Consider the following 15,553-nt stretch of genomic DNA (forward strand, 5'->3'; position numbering starts at 1 on the left):
TCATGTGTCAGATATCTGCTTTGCACCACACTGCAACTATAATCCAATTTCCAAATACTGAAAAGGCTCGAAAATGGGAGTTGGAAAAGCATATTATAGGCAAACAATTTGAATGCAGAAAAATGCCTAGATTTGCACATCCACAATTATGATTTGTATTAGCTTTTCCTGCACACATAAACTGAAGTAACAAAATACATAAAAACAAACTGTGAGGACTAAAGGAGGAGTGTCTTAACTCCCAGCTATGAAATAACACTGCACACAGAAAAAAATGTCCTCTGGACTTCAGTGTTTGCTTAAGCCTACAGGACAAGAGATTTAAGTGATGCTGCAAGTAGTCAACAAAGAATAACTGAAGGTAAGGTGAGAAATCACAAGTATTTTCTGTGGTTATAATTTTAAAAGAAAATTAAACAAAAGAAGATTGAAGAGTACTGATGATTCTAAGACTGGATGAAAAGCATTACTTAAAAAGTAGTTTGAAGCTGTGATTTGAGAGAGACCTCCAGAGGGTTAACTCAAACCTTCTTCTGCAAGCTATGGAAACTGAGTTTTGTGTTAGAAACCATTAGACAACTCTTTGTGCTTAACACCGAAAATCGTAATACCAGACATCTGCTGGGATTATAAAATGTCCTCTAGCTCTTTAAAATCTATTAATTTCCTTTGGCCATTGTATTATCAAACACATTTCCCCAATATCATCCATGACTGTGTGAAATGCTTTGAAATGAAAGATGCTATGCAAATGCCAAACATTACTGCAATACACTAACTTAATTTGGACATGCTCCAGCATCTCATGTCAAGAGTGAGCTCATGTAAGAGTGAGTTCCTTTATTGAGACATCTGCTAGGAAACCAATTTAGCCAAATCAGAGTGTGTGATAATGAGTGCTGTTTAATCAAGACAGTATTAACATAAAATTTAACTTGTGTCAAGTAGCTTAATAGCAAATTACTGAATGTTAAACAGACATGGAATTTTTTACTCTGGTCTTTTAATAAGCAAATTCTTGAGTAAACTAAAATCTACACTTTCTTCAATGTGCAGTCAAAAAGAGCTAGATGAAACCAAAAAGAATTGAAGCAAAGCAATGCAAAACCTGCAATCATAAACTTATTTTCAATTTTAAAAGGGTTCAGTACTGGAATGCTCTTCATCTTTGAACTAAATGTAAGATTTTTAACAGGAAAAGTACATCCAGATGTGCTTATAATGAAAAAGTAATAAAAGGTATTTTTATTAATTTCTGGCTTTTATATGTATATAACATTTCTGATTTGGACACTTAATCCTGAACAGTTTTTAACATTTTAGATGGGTAAGCATTATATATCCATATAAGTGCATTTCTGGTCTTAGAACTGTAAAGATAGCTGTAAACAATGTGTCTTTCCAAGATAACCCCAGATCATGAGGTTGCATACATTAGCTGTTTGTTTTCCCAGTCAACACATTCACATACTGTTTGTCAGAGAAAAATAACAAAAACTTCTGACATCCTGACTCAAAACTGTTAGGCACTAAAATACTGATAGTAAAGAACCACCACATATCAAGCAGAAGTCTCTACTGCAAAAGCCGTAACATAGTGACAGATATTGCTTAAGACATTCACTCTTAAAGGAATGGAGATTCCCAAATCAAACATTATGAATATAATTGACTTTTCTGAATTTTAAATTATTCCATTATATAGTAGGTTAGAGAGTGTGTTACAAAACAAAACAGCACTTAGACCAGGGTTCCTTAGAATATGCAGCTCCTAAGAAAGGGAAGAGGAGTAAAGGAAGAAAAAAAAAATAAATCACAGGGAATAGCTCAATACCACAAACTGCATGTTCTGTAGGAAAAGATGACAGCTTATTTTTTAGGATTAGGATACTGGTAAAGAGGCAAAATAAAACAGTTGAGAAAAATCAAACAATTGGTTTTAGAATTGTGTTAGGCACCCATATAAGAGGGGACTGCTTTCTTAACTGGTGAAAAAAAGCCAACCCCAGCAAGAGACTGGTATCGAGGCACATGCTTCTCTTCTCATCCATCTTTAAATGGCAAGAAAAGGGGCTGATCTATGGAACTCCTCCAAAAATTGAAAGCTTCTTAATCCTCCACACTGCAACAGATGTTGAGACAGGCATGCATACTTGTTTGAAATGAAGTTTCTCAATACCCACAGCAAGTACCTTACCCAAGGCATAACATCGACATCCTACTTCAGTGGAGCAAATAGATCTCTTCCCCACAGTGCTAGGACAAACACTGTGACAGAAGAACAGCATTTAAAATGTGTTTAAATGTTAAACACACACGAAGTATCCATGGGCAGGGGGACAGGAGAATGAACACGTGCATGAAGTGGATGTGGGTTCTAAACGATTACAAGAGCACACGCAAAGGGCTATGATGACAGTCACTAATGACCCAGACCTTTCATCTGCAGAGCTTAGAAAGCTGTGACTCTCAAAACAATCATATCATCCACACTAAAGCCACAGTTAAGTAAGACTCACTACTTCCACTGTCACTTCATAATTACACTGTCTCTGCCAAGAGTCACACTCTCCCCCTCCTACTCCTTCCACTCTTCACCTGTGCAAACCAAAATCTCAGCAGAGAACAAGAGGGCCAAGCTTTTGCATGTGTCTAATGCTCAAGGCAACAGTCACCTTGAGAGGGAAAAAAAGGAAAGTGTGCTGTTGCTGTGGAAACAATATGAGAGCACAGAAATACTCCTATTAGATCAAGCACCTCTTGGAGGACCAGGTACACCACTGAACAGTTACTGGAACTTCCCCCAGCATGTGTGAAGGGTTAGGACAGGCAAGCCAGTCAGGTTGGATGTCTCTACCATCACCCAGATCTCAGATCTGGAATAGCATTTCAAGTGTGAGTTCCTTGCTATACTTAGGGAAAACAATTACCATCATCTGAAGGCCCTAAACTGGGAAGTGAATAAATTGCTCAGCCCACTTAAATCCTTGAGAGATGTATTAATACAGAATACGGTGTTTAACAGAGGACTGCAGAAATGCGGGGACCTGACCCAAAGATTTACAGGCTGCATTCAAAAGCAATGCTGATAAAGAGCAGAGAAGAAAATAAACCTACACCTCAGCAGAATTCTTCTGTTCTTTGTTCCTTAAGAAATGAAAGAGAATAAATAGAATGTGATAGTGGAATTAAAGATTACAATTAACATACAAAAATGTCTAAACTAAGACCACGTGAGTGAACACGCTATCAGACTACTCTAATCTGAGTGACTTGAATTTTAAGTGTATAAAACGATATTTTTACTTCTCTCTCCATTCCCTTTGAGGTCCCTTAATTGAACTACTACATGAACAGAAACTGCAAGAGTCTAATGCAAATCAGAGAGAGTAATGTAGTTAAAAACAGTGTTAATGAGAACATCATATACACAAAAGCCCTCTAGATTTTCAAGGAGTGAGAAATTGTCAGGTGTCATTATCCAAACTCCTGGTATTACCAAAGATCAGTGAAACCAGCAATCAGAAGCAGTTTGATAGTCTAAACCATTGATTTTGCAAGGACATTTTAAACACCAGACAAAGAGAGCAGGGGATTGGAACAGGTTAGAAATTTGTTTATAAACACTGCAATGCTACCCGACATTAATCCCCCAACCGCATCTTCTACCTTCCCTTTTCATCCCTGCAAAACATCTCATATTAAAAGAAACTAGACCATTGGCAAGCTAGAATAATGATTTATTTCACAAGGGTGTTGTGAAGCTTAACTCGTGTTTGTAAAGCCCTTTGTATTGTGCCTTTCATCTACTGTGGGAACCTCACAGTATTATCAATAAGGTCTTTCCTACAGTAGAAGGGCTTTGCTAAAATAGCTATACTAGCCAGTTCTCCCTAGTCAAGATGTGGTTTACACAGGCAAAGAAGTTATTTTGACAGAACAGCTAATACCAGTTTCCTGAAAAAAACATGTTAAACTGGCAGAAGCACAGTTAACTAACTCTTCTATGCTAACTGAATTTAGCACAGAATACTGAACATCAACTAAGGGTGATTTCTGCACAATCATAACAAAACAGTTACGCTAAAAAATCCTGAGGGGTAGTTCTGACCAACATATTTTGGAGAGTGCAAATGAAGGGTTTTTATTTACTACTTTCACACTACCAAGCATTTGAGTTCATTTATTCATGTGAACAAGCTAAAAGTAAACAGATCCTGTTAGTAGCAAATGCATATGACTTTACTGTATTACACAAAATAATTGAAGGAATAGAGACAAAGCCTTGATCAGATATATTCTGCCAAACAGGAAAGAACAGCCTATTAACAGCACTAGAATGAATGCCTAGAAACTATCTACACAACTGCAAAAAACAAAGAATGTGGTATAAGAAACTAATTCATGTAATACTCCTTTTGAACTGTGCTGTTATTATTATTTTCCATTCAGACCCCCAGTTTTCTCACTCAAGTTTAAAACACTAAATTTCCAACTTTTATTTGTCTCCTAACAAAGGTAAAGAGGCACCATTATGCCAGGTTCCCAAATGACTCCTTGTCATTTTTCCAGACATGCTTGGCCTTATTCTGAGCTGCCTAGGTTGGCAGCCCGCAGCTACCAGCAGTAGTGCATCTGTATTTTGCCTTTCCACATTTCCTCTTCTTGCTAGAAGCCTGTAGCAGATCTTATCTCCTAAGGGCTTGCTAGCACAGGGAAACTCATCAGCTTCACATCTCTGGAAGGCTCTTCTCTGGTAATATCTGTACTTATTTTAGAAAGGTAGCATTCCTTATCCACGTGCAGTAACATATCATTTGCCAGCATCCAACAGACCAAAGTAATGCACTAAAGTGTAAGACTTTGTCAGAGTCATATTTCAAAACTGTGACGAGTTACAAACTAGCCAAGCATTATTCCTCAGACTAATCTGGATCAGACATGTTCGAATCCAGCATGGAGATGGAAATCCAAAGACAGAAATTGCCATATTTGACAATATTTATTTTGCATATGAAAGATGGTTTCATTATAAAATTTAAGCAGGTGTATTCAGCTGCTTCCCACTGAAAAGTAAAGCTAAAACTACTCTAAAGCAAAACTAACAATCTTCTGCTATTGAGACAGATTAAAAAATACTAACTACTATAAATTAATCAGTAACCCATTATTTACTGACATAGCACTGTAGAAAACACAGCCCACATACCAGGACTACCTGATGTGCTGTTTTATTCCATCTAGGATTCATTTATGTGATCTCTGAAATAATAAGCATAAAAACGAGCAGCATTTTATAAATGCTACATGTTTTTCAGTCACTGATGCAGCTGCCTATAAAGCGTAAGAACAACACTGACCTAAAAAAACAGACTTGGCAACTCTGGACTAGGGTTAAAAAGGTCAAAGTTCAATCTTTTTGCACATTGGCTGAGATTTGCAGATTTGGCTATACACCAAAGCTACAGCACCAAAAGCCTAGGCTCACTTGCTTCCAATTAAGATGCACTTTCTTGTCATGAGAGCATTAAAAAACACCTGGATCATGTTTTCTTTTTCCATTATCATACATTTTGCATGTAAGCAGCTGATCCTAATCAGTGAGAGTTTGATATTAACACCTCACATGACATAAAAATTTTTGTCACAGACTTGTTTCAAAAACTATGAAGACATTTTCCTCATCAGTTCTGTGCCTTAGGCCAGACAGCACTCAATTTGGTGCACCTATAGCAAAACAACCATGCAGCCCTACATGTTTTAGAAGGCTTGCATGAAGATGAAGAAGATTGTAGATGGCCATTAGACAGTAATTACACTTCCAGCTGGAAAAGTTCATTCTTGCCTTTGGAATACTCAGCAGGAAAATTTAAGGTTAACCATCTTTCAGGACAGGGCTATCTTGCCCCTCTGTTTCTTCCCACCCAAATCACTTCTCTTTTAGCTCTTTCCCATCCATTCTTTACAATCAGCTCTCTTGAGCCCCTGATCACACTCATCCCTGCGTTTCTTCCCAGGAGGAGAAGTCAGGGGAACTTGGAGGTTTCAGTGTGTAATCTTCCTGTATGCCTGGGGTCCTGCCTGCACAGCTGCTCCCTTGCTGTGTACATGCTGGCAGAGAAGTTCAGCTAAAGCATTGGGAGCTAAAGCCTAGGAGCAAATAGATAGAGGCTGAGACCAGGTTTCCCACTGAAAGGTCACTTGACAAAGATACTCCACATATAATTCTCAAGTTCAAGTACACTTCAAGGCCAGCTTCATTTCTCTTAAGCAAAAATGGAAGAAATACACTCAGGCTGAGGCTTTTCACCTCCTAGTTTTCTGGACTTTGTAAGTGCTGCAAAGTTTCTGCAGGGGTAGAAATTAAATCTGAAGGGTAGAAATAACAGTTAGTCAGCATGATCCTCTGTTCTTTCCTGCACTCACACATGAAATGCAAGCCACAACCACAGAAGAGATGCAGTTAAATGATGAGGAGCTCACTCATCACTCGCTTCTACTGAGACACCCTGAACAGTATAGGAAGACTGAGGGCATACATTTTCATCAATCTCATGCAAACAAGCCAAGCTGTTGCTTTTGACCTTTAATGTCCTTCAGGATTTGTGTCCTGAACCACTAAGAATGGGAAAAGATCTAGGACAGGTTAAAAATCTAGCTAGTAAAGAGCATGAATATCTCAGTGATTAACTTCCTACTTCTAATAGAATGGAGTTCAGCAGCTTTCAGAGCATGTTGAGGTTTCTGAACTCAAACTTTACGGGGATGATGGCAGGAAGGATAACTACAGAGGGAAAAAAGATTTAATTTTTTGATATATAGATTTTGTAGCCCGCAAATTATCTATATAGAAGAAGTTTAGAATTAGATATAACAGTACCTAAATATAGTTATTGTAAAGAAATACACAAGCTGGAGAACAATGGGCAGAACTGAAGACATACTAATTTTGCACAAAGGGTTGAAGTACAATCAAAATGCAGAAGTTCTTGCAAAGTAAGTATGATTAAAAAAGTCAACCACAAATACATAAAGAAATGTTTTCATTACTCTTTTGCAGTAAAGAAAGCAAACAAAAAACAGAACTCTGAGTAGTCAATCAGCCTGCCTAGGAATCCATTTGTGCACACCATTTCTTTGAATGTAAACCACAGGCTTCAAATGCAGCTGAACTTACTTCATAGTTCTCATCACCCTTTAACTATAAAGGCAGCATAACAATCTCTGCTTGTGCATGAATAATAATGACAAACCATGAGTCCCAGTAGACAAAAACACTTTAAGACACAACATTTAGAAAATTAATTGTCTTTTGGTGTCCAAGAAACAGCATGGAATTTCCAACTTGTCCTCATTTTATCATATATCTGTACTTTAACATAACAAACTCGGGTCTGTTCTAGCACTTCTTTCACAAAGGAATAGTCACTTTTCAGCTAAAAATGAGTCTGAAAAAAGTAATCTTAAGATTGAACATGCAAGACACTAAAATGCAGGTGCTTCCTCCACCAAAATGTTAACACTTTCCATACCGCTTTTCCAAAACCTTTTGTTTATGAATTCCTTCATAAGAAGTTTTTCTTGAAACAGCTTAAAACAAACATTTGAAGATCAAAATGGCATGATGTGTGGTACACATCTCCCAGCTTTCCAGAGGATGTCAGAGGCAGTGTCTCATAGAGAGGAGTATTTCTAAACAAGCAAACCCACGATACCAAAATCTGAACATGATCTAATAATAGCTGATCCTAACTTAATTTTAGATCCTAAGACTTGAAAACATAAAAAAACCCCAAACAACAAACCAACACCACAATCCTGGATAAATGTCATATATAACCTGAATGGTTCTACTGTCTCTTTCGTCACACTAAAGTTTGCTTTGTTGTTGTTTTCATCTTTCCTTTCAAAATAGCCTCCTGCAGCTCTCAGCTAAAAATCTTCCTGGAGCTTCTATGTGACAGCTGCAGTATCTTAGCCATCTGTTTAATTTATATTTGCTAATGCAGCTCCTGCTGTTTTCAACTGACAGGTTTTTTCCCTCTTATTACCCCCACACGGGAAATCATTGCACTTGCCAAAGTTTCTCTGTAGTCTCAGATGTCAAATCAAGTCTGGTGAACAAAAGGTGATGAATGAGGCCCCTATCCACCTCCCTTTTACACAGATTTGTTGTTGTTGTTGGGAGAGTTTCTTAATTATGAAAATTGCAAGGGGTTTTTATATTATTTCTTTAAATAATAAATATAAGTAAAAAGGAAGTAGTACAGAAGCAAAGAGAGAGAGTCAGGGGAAATCACACTCCCTTACTCTCAACATGTTAATCTGTAGAAAGTTTGAGTTGGGGGATCTTCAAGATAGTCTCTGAAGCAGATTATCCATTCCATATTCAGTCACTAAAGCCCTGACCCAATCTCTTCTGTCATCTATGGTCACCTACCAAGCTCAGGGTTTGTCACTTGCCACCAACATGCCTCCTAACTTTTCTGGAGTGCTCAGAAGTATTCAAAAGTCAAAGGCAAGTGATGGAGCTCCATGGTTGAGCATGTTACAATGCCAGTACTTACTGCCACCCTAAAGCCTCCGGCAGGAAGGTGCAGGCCCACATTCCCTGTGCTATTCAGAGACACTGGATAAAAGATCCAAGTGACTCCTGAAACAGCTGTCAGCCTTATACAGCAAGCACAGATGTTACTGTCTCTGCAACTCCCCTGGGGCATGGTAACAAGAAGATTAAAGGGTCTTTCTCTGCTGAAAAGTAACATCAAAAAAAGAAAAGTAACAAAGTTTAACACAAAACTCTGCAATTTAACATAGATACACTTGTCCTGCATAAAACTGCGTCAGCAGAATCACAGTGGGCACTGTGATACCTGTCCAAGGTGATGCAACACTCCTCTGTTACAAGGAGCACTTTTCCAGTGGCCAGCCCCAGCCCAGAAACAGGTAGTCACATTAAACACAAAGAAATCAGACCCAGAAAGTGTGAGCACTCTTCCTTTCTAAATCCCCCCTTTCAAAACAACCTTATTAACTGGAGAGACAGAGGGAAGCATGAAATGAGCACTTTTCAAAGGGCTGGAAGATGTGTGTTTTTTGGGGCCAGAGAGAGCCCTGCAGAGCAGCTCAGAAAGAGTGAGCAGGGATACGTTTGAGGGAATACTTGGGAGACAAGAAGTCATAATCTCTCATTACCACTGTTCCCAGAAGCTGATGATGAGTAAATAAATATATTGTTCTGAAATGGTAGAGTTTTTGCTCTAGCTCCCAAATCAAAGCAACCCATAGGCTGGAACTTGTGACAGCTCTCTATCATCCCACTGAACTCTGGAGGATAAAGTCACTTGAAGTAAAATGAACATTTCTGCTTTTGAAAGTACAGCAAACTAGTGCCAAAAATAACCACAGGTGCACTCTGGAGAAGGTTACTGCTTCATCTTTGTATCCCCTGAATATCACCATACTCAGGTACACCTTCAATAATCGTACTACAAAAGCTTGATCTTTGAAGAGCATACTGGACAAAATAGAAAAACTAGAAAAAAAAACCCTTAGATGTAATATACTAATAGCTACAGCCTACATGAGGATGAGGACATTATATCCTTTCCTACCCAGGAGATTCTGCCCAAGAGCCAGACAACTAAACTCTTCATTTGCAATCTGTATCTCAGTATTTTCATCTGAATGTATTTATGTATATAGATATGCTGATGTATGTAAATGCTGATGTACTTCACTATAGTACTATTATACAGTACATAGGCTAGATACCCAGCAAAAACTCGAACACTTTTATAACTCTGTGCCGATACCAACAGGGAAAAAAGGTAATTTCTAAGAGTATACAGCCCTGAACACCTAAAGAGTCACTACACAGTTTGAATACTTGTACTTTACAACATTTCAACAGTAACACAATAAAGAAAACTTAAAGATCAAATTATAACTAAGCACTTCTTTCTTACCTTGGTCAGACACCACTTGATAGAGCCTTCAATCAGCACTAGCATACTAACTTGGTTTTCCACTGTCCAAGAATACTGGGGGATCAGAACAGTCAGATAACTGGAAAACCCAAACACACAAACCCTGTTGCACAGAAGTCAAAGCCCTGTGCCCTTGCACTGTGTTTTGCAGCACTCCAGGCTCTGGGACAATTCAGCTGAGGTACAAAGGCAGCCCCTCAAGAAAGCCCATCTGACAAATCTCTCAAAGCAGAAGGGATCACAGAACATAGGATAGGACATTGTACTAGTACATCGTACACAGGATCATGGTACTCTTTCACCAGTTATCCCTCCTGAAACTGCTGCTCCATGGCTCTAAGTCTTGCAGAGCCAGAGCTATAGTCCAAATCTGTGAGGTGTAGAGCCCAGCTAGCTCCTGAATGCTCCTTCAGCACCTTCAAAGCCAGTTTCCCAGCATCTCGTGTTTCAGAAGCACAAAACAGAGACATCAGCAATAGCTCTGAGCAGAGTTGGCAAGGGCTCAGCAGGCGAACTAGCTCAGGGACTGAGTCACACATAAAGCTATGTACTGCTTCCAGGTCTGAGCCCAGGATTTCAGTGTGGATAACTTGTTACCTGAGTAATGTATCCATGGAAAATACAACAAGAGCTGCAAAAATTAAATAGAAGGAAAGCAAATTCCAGTGTCTACAAAGTAATGCTGAGGTCAAAAACTAACCTATCAAGTTAACAAAGGTTATTTGCAACATCTCCCATACAGTGTTTAAAAAAAAAAAAACTTTGCCTGAGTATATTCCTCTTCACTTGTCTGCATCCTCAGGCATTCCCCAGGAGCCACAATGACTACATGAAGATGATACTCTCAAGGAAATCAGACTTAATCCTCTAGGCTGTCCAGTATATGCAAGCAATATGCCAGGTTAAGCACGACTGTCCATACATAGTCAGCATTTCAAAACCAAACAACTACAGACATTAATACTCACTACCCTGAACTGTAACTCCGAGGTCTAACAAGGAGGTCAGAGCCTTCCCCAAAAATGCTAATGTTAGTTTACTTTAAGTAGAGATGCAACAGCCTTCAAGAAACTCCAACAAATTTTAAAGTTTTACCTTCCAGAAAAACGAGTTTTGTTGTTTATCTGCACTTTAGGTGTCTAGATTTAAAATGAAAAGCCAAGTACAGCTGCTCACAGCTGATAAGGCCTCATGTTTCTGGCATTTATTTATACCCATGATCCAGAGTAACAAACCTACGTAGTTTAAATATGGAAACTGGAAGATGGGGCTAGAAGCAACCTCCTTTACTGTATAAAACCACTTATTCACCATAAATCAAGAAAAAAAACCCCACATTTGAGTGAAGGTAAGAAAAGATCCATAGTGTCTGTGAAGATCAACTGCCAAAGCAGTGTCTCAACAACAATTTCCAAGTTAGGGCACGAGAGCAACTCCTGATGACATCTTGTTGGTTCTCATCTGAACATGGGGCCAGCACCCCTGCCAATGCAGTTAATGTTTTCTGGTTGAGGTCACTAACATCTGGTTTGTGTACAGGCTGCTCACTGTTGTACAGGAACAGAGGCATCACAAGATGTCACAGGGGAGCATGGGTTCAGTCTTTGTGATTAACCTCAAGCAATGCCTGATTTGTGAGGTTGCAAAACACAGATGGAAACTCAAGTTTGAGATTTCACAAAATAGGAAGAGATAGTCTGTCCTGTGGGGCAAAGCCTAAGAGAGAGCAAATAATGAGAGAAGACAGTAGTGGATGGAACAAAAGTGTGCTTCCACCTATGGTTGTGCCAGCTCGGCCCAGGGTTGACCTGACTCCTGCAGATGACATGCAGCCCAACTGAGTCTGAAAACTCAAACCACAACTCAATGCACACAGTTATCATATTACATCAAGATACTGCTTATATGCTGCAGCTTGTCTGTACTCACCTGCAACATAACACTGGGTTAGGTTGTACTTGGTTATCCAAAAGTGGAGGGTTAAGAGCTTCAGGGCACAGCTCTGCAAGGAGCATAAAGCAATGTTAGTGGCTGCCAGCGAAAGAGGTGGATCCACATCCCCGGCTATTTGCAGCATGCTGATCCAAATAATTAATCCACCAAAAATTTATTGTCAATCAGTCAGACTTATGAGCTTATCAAATGCACCCTACAGATTCTTGATTGCAGGAGCTGAAGACAGGAATGTTGTAACTGTGGCAGATGAGAACAACACTGAGCTTTCCAGGAGAAGCACAGTCTGAGATCACCTTTCACAAACCAAAGAGGAAGGCAGGAGATAAAAGGGCTAGTTAAAGAATTTCCTAGTCCAGTAGACAATCATTTTTCATGTGTGTGTCTTGTCCTGCATCTCAAGAATCACTATGGAACTGAAACACTGGTTATTTCCATGTAGACTTCTAAATTCTAAACTGGCAGCAAATTTTGAATGTGTTCTAGGAGTCAAAACCCTGAACAAGACTGAAACACAAACAGCATTTTCAAGACCTCTCCCTATCGTGCCCTCCTGTTTCTCCTACAGTATCACTCTGCTGTGAAAAATGTTAACTTCCATTTTAAACAGAAACAATACTAGTTTCAGATATCCCTTCCCCTGCTTCTTTCCTATCCTTTTGTTCTACTGATAGAATAACAATCCAGTATCACAGCCAGGGAAGAGCACTGTGGAGCCAACAGAAGATAACCAGACTGGAGAGGGATGTATTGGAATTGAATGTTACAGCACTGGAACAAGACTAAAAGAGAGGATGTCACATGGGCAAATCTGAAAGAGCCAGCAACTGGTTGTGAGGCACACACAACACAAATCCACTAAAGTACAAGGGGCATCTCTCATGTTGAACCCAAATTTGACTCCATTTCCCAACAGTTTACTATTCCTGATCTTCACAGTAAACAGACATCAACATTTAATCAGAAATCCAGAGTTAGAGAAATCAGTATGTACATTAAAGAGGTCAACCCCACTTCTTGTCATGCCTTCTGTGTTTTACTTTGCTTTTCAGTTTTTCATTTTGATTTTGTGTTTCAAATTTGGGTTATGGCAAGACATCAGGAAACTGAATTGGTATGCATAATATAAAGTAAATAAAATAAATTTAGAAGTCTCATCTCTGAGAAGCAAATGCTCTTACATATCTTTAGATAATGCCAGCATCAACATTATGTGCCTGATGCTTAGGCACAAAAGAATGAGGCAGAAATCAGTGCCAGACACTGACCACGGTAGTTTTAAGACTGAAGTACGCCACATACAGCAAAGTGACTTGGACGTGGATTACAGGCAAAAGCAAATACATCAGTACCTGAAAGTGTCACTTCCCAGCCAAAACCTCACAACTAGTTAGTAATTATTCTAATGTCCCCTTCCCTGATGAGCACTAATACTGCACATTTGAGTATTTTAACAGCCACATGGTTTATGAAGCAGCTTCTCTGCCAGGTGAGGAGCAACAATAGCCTGTTGTGCTGACCTAGTACAGAAACACATTTCATCCACCTGGAAATGGCTCTTTTACAACCAGTGTTGTCAATACACTAGAAAATAGTTTAGATACCTGATTTAGATTTTAATGTTCTTACTGTGGATATAGCCATCAAAATTCCCAGTGCCTCTCATTCCTCACACACTTAATATGCTGATTTAATTATATGCCTGTATTTCACTTTACGTTTTACAGGAGGCAAAAGGTAAAGAGATTCCAGAAAATGATACTTGAGATAAGAGAAGGAGATACTGGAAAGCATGATGCTCATTCTTTGCATATGTACCAGCCTGTTATAAAGGGCTTAAAAATTCACTCAAACAGAACAGGTAGGGAGCCTCGGCAAAAGCTAAACTAAAATTAATTTATCAGATTTTACGGTTACAATGGTAACTTGCACAGTACTAATCAGCAAAGACCTATCTTTGTAAAGCAATGGGCAGACAGTTTCAGTCTGCTGCTCAACCACTTTGTTTCCCCAGCTGCCCTGAACAAAGCTTTGCCCATCCTCACTGACTGGGGCACCAGGCAGCAGGGACAGGAGTGCAGCTGAAGCAAATGAGGTCAGTTCTACATTGCACTGCCTGGGAAAGCTCTGGAGGGAAACCCAGGCACTGATCACTAAGGAAAAGGTGAAATAAAACATCTAACAAGCAGAAAGAGGTTTAGAGATGGATTGTTCTCCAGCTGCCCACATCAAAATAGCAAGGACAAGATAAAAAATTACAAGCTCTGGCTACCATTCAGACAAAAAAAGGAGGACAGGAAAAAGGAATCAAACAACTCTGAATCTAAAAAAATGGGACATGAGATTTTTTCCAAGAGTAATTTAACCAAAGACCAGATGGAATGAAGCAGCAATATGTCCTAACTACAAGTTTATTAAGTCAGTCAAATTCTCCTCAGAGAAAATATAAAAATCAAAAGACCCCAATCAAGTAAAGGTCAATCTTGGTGATGGGAAGTGGAGAAATTTTAGAAGGCAAAGTGAATTTAAATACATTTGTGTTGAAGACTGAAAGATCTTTTTTCAGAGACTGAATCCTGTCAGTAATACTCAGAAAAAATTTTTACAATCTCTGAAATTATTAGCATAGCAACCCCCACAGAGTGTGAGAGAAAGATTTGGGAATTTATCTCATGCAAACCCATAAGCTGCTAGGAGTATATTTTTTTCATGAAGAAGATAATAGTGAATCGAAAAACTCCAGCAGGTTAACAGAATAAATGGAAATAAATATAAGCTTTGATGCTGATGCTGTTGCTGCTCACTCAAAATCACCATGTTAAAACAGATGCTCACTCTTTCCCCGTGCCTTACAAATGGTAACATGGAGCTGAGTTACTATCAGGAAGCTAATCCCAAACTATATTCTCTGTCCCAATGCACTTCCCCCTTTTTTCCTCTCTGTAACACTTTATCTCAACTCCACCCAAAATATGATGCATTTATGGTAGAAAATAGCTGCTTCAGTGGTGTATTTTTGAAAATCTATTTTTTTCTGCAGTAGCCCAGCCAACAGGGAAACCAAAGCCCTGCATATTATCATATATTATCTTGTATGACTGAAGGTCACAGGCAGTCAAATCCTCCATGTACACATCCCTCTAGGAAATCCCAAGCTCTGTGAACAAAAATACTACTACAATCCCTACAATAAACCTCTTAAGGAGGTATAGTCGTATGTATTTCATATGTTTATTTTGTATGTATTGACATACATGCCGTTCTGATACAGGAATTTAAAATTCCCTTCTAACACACCAGTGGCCAAACAACTAACATAGTAGCATTTTGGAAGCAGCTTGCACAACAGGATAAGCAATTGCACAGTAGGAAAACTCCAGCAGGGAGACAACAATCCAACAACAAACAGGACATAAAGCATCAAACAGAAAGTGAACTCTTGAGGAGTTAAGACAGATGCAAAAGCTGTTGGTGGTAGTGTGGAGAGATGTATTGGTTAGCAACTTGAGCAATACATAGAAGGCGTGGAAATATTTATCAGTGCAAGGTGTTGAAAAGATGTATTGAAAGAAAGTTCACAGTCACTTATCAAACACAGCTGTTCAAAACCA

The 15,553-nt window shown here is 39.0% G+C and overlaps 1 protein-coding gene across 9 annotated transcripts in view; it reads right to left on the reverse strand.

Annotated features, from left to right (window-relative positions):
* NDST2 (N-deacetylase and N-sulfotransferase 2) overlaps positions 1-15,553 on the reverse strand; it is a 127,902-nt gene that overhangs the window by 69,879 nt on the left and 42,470 nt on the right. For 4 of the 9 annotated variants that reach the window (XM_033066579.2, XM_033066573.2, XM_033066577.2 and 1 more), the window contains one exon: positions 11,919-11,991. The exons of the other annotated variants lie outside the window; for them this stretch is intronic. The gene's annotated coding sequence lies outside the window, so the exon portion shown is untranslated. The remainder of the gene's footprint in view (positions 1-11,918; positions 11,992-15,553) is intronic. 9 annotated transcript variants of the gene reach the window in all.

Source organism: Catharus ustulatus, chromosome 8 (genome assembly GCF_009819885.2).
Source record: "Catharus ustulatus isolate bCatUst1 chromosome 8, bCatUst1.pri.v2, whole genome shotgun sequence".
NCBI classification, from domain to species: domain Eukaryota; kingdom Metazoa; phylum Chordata; class Aves; order Passeriformes; family Turdidae; genus Catharus; species Catharus ustulatus.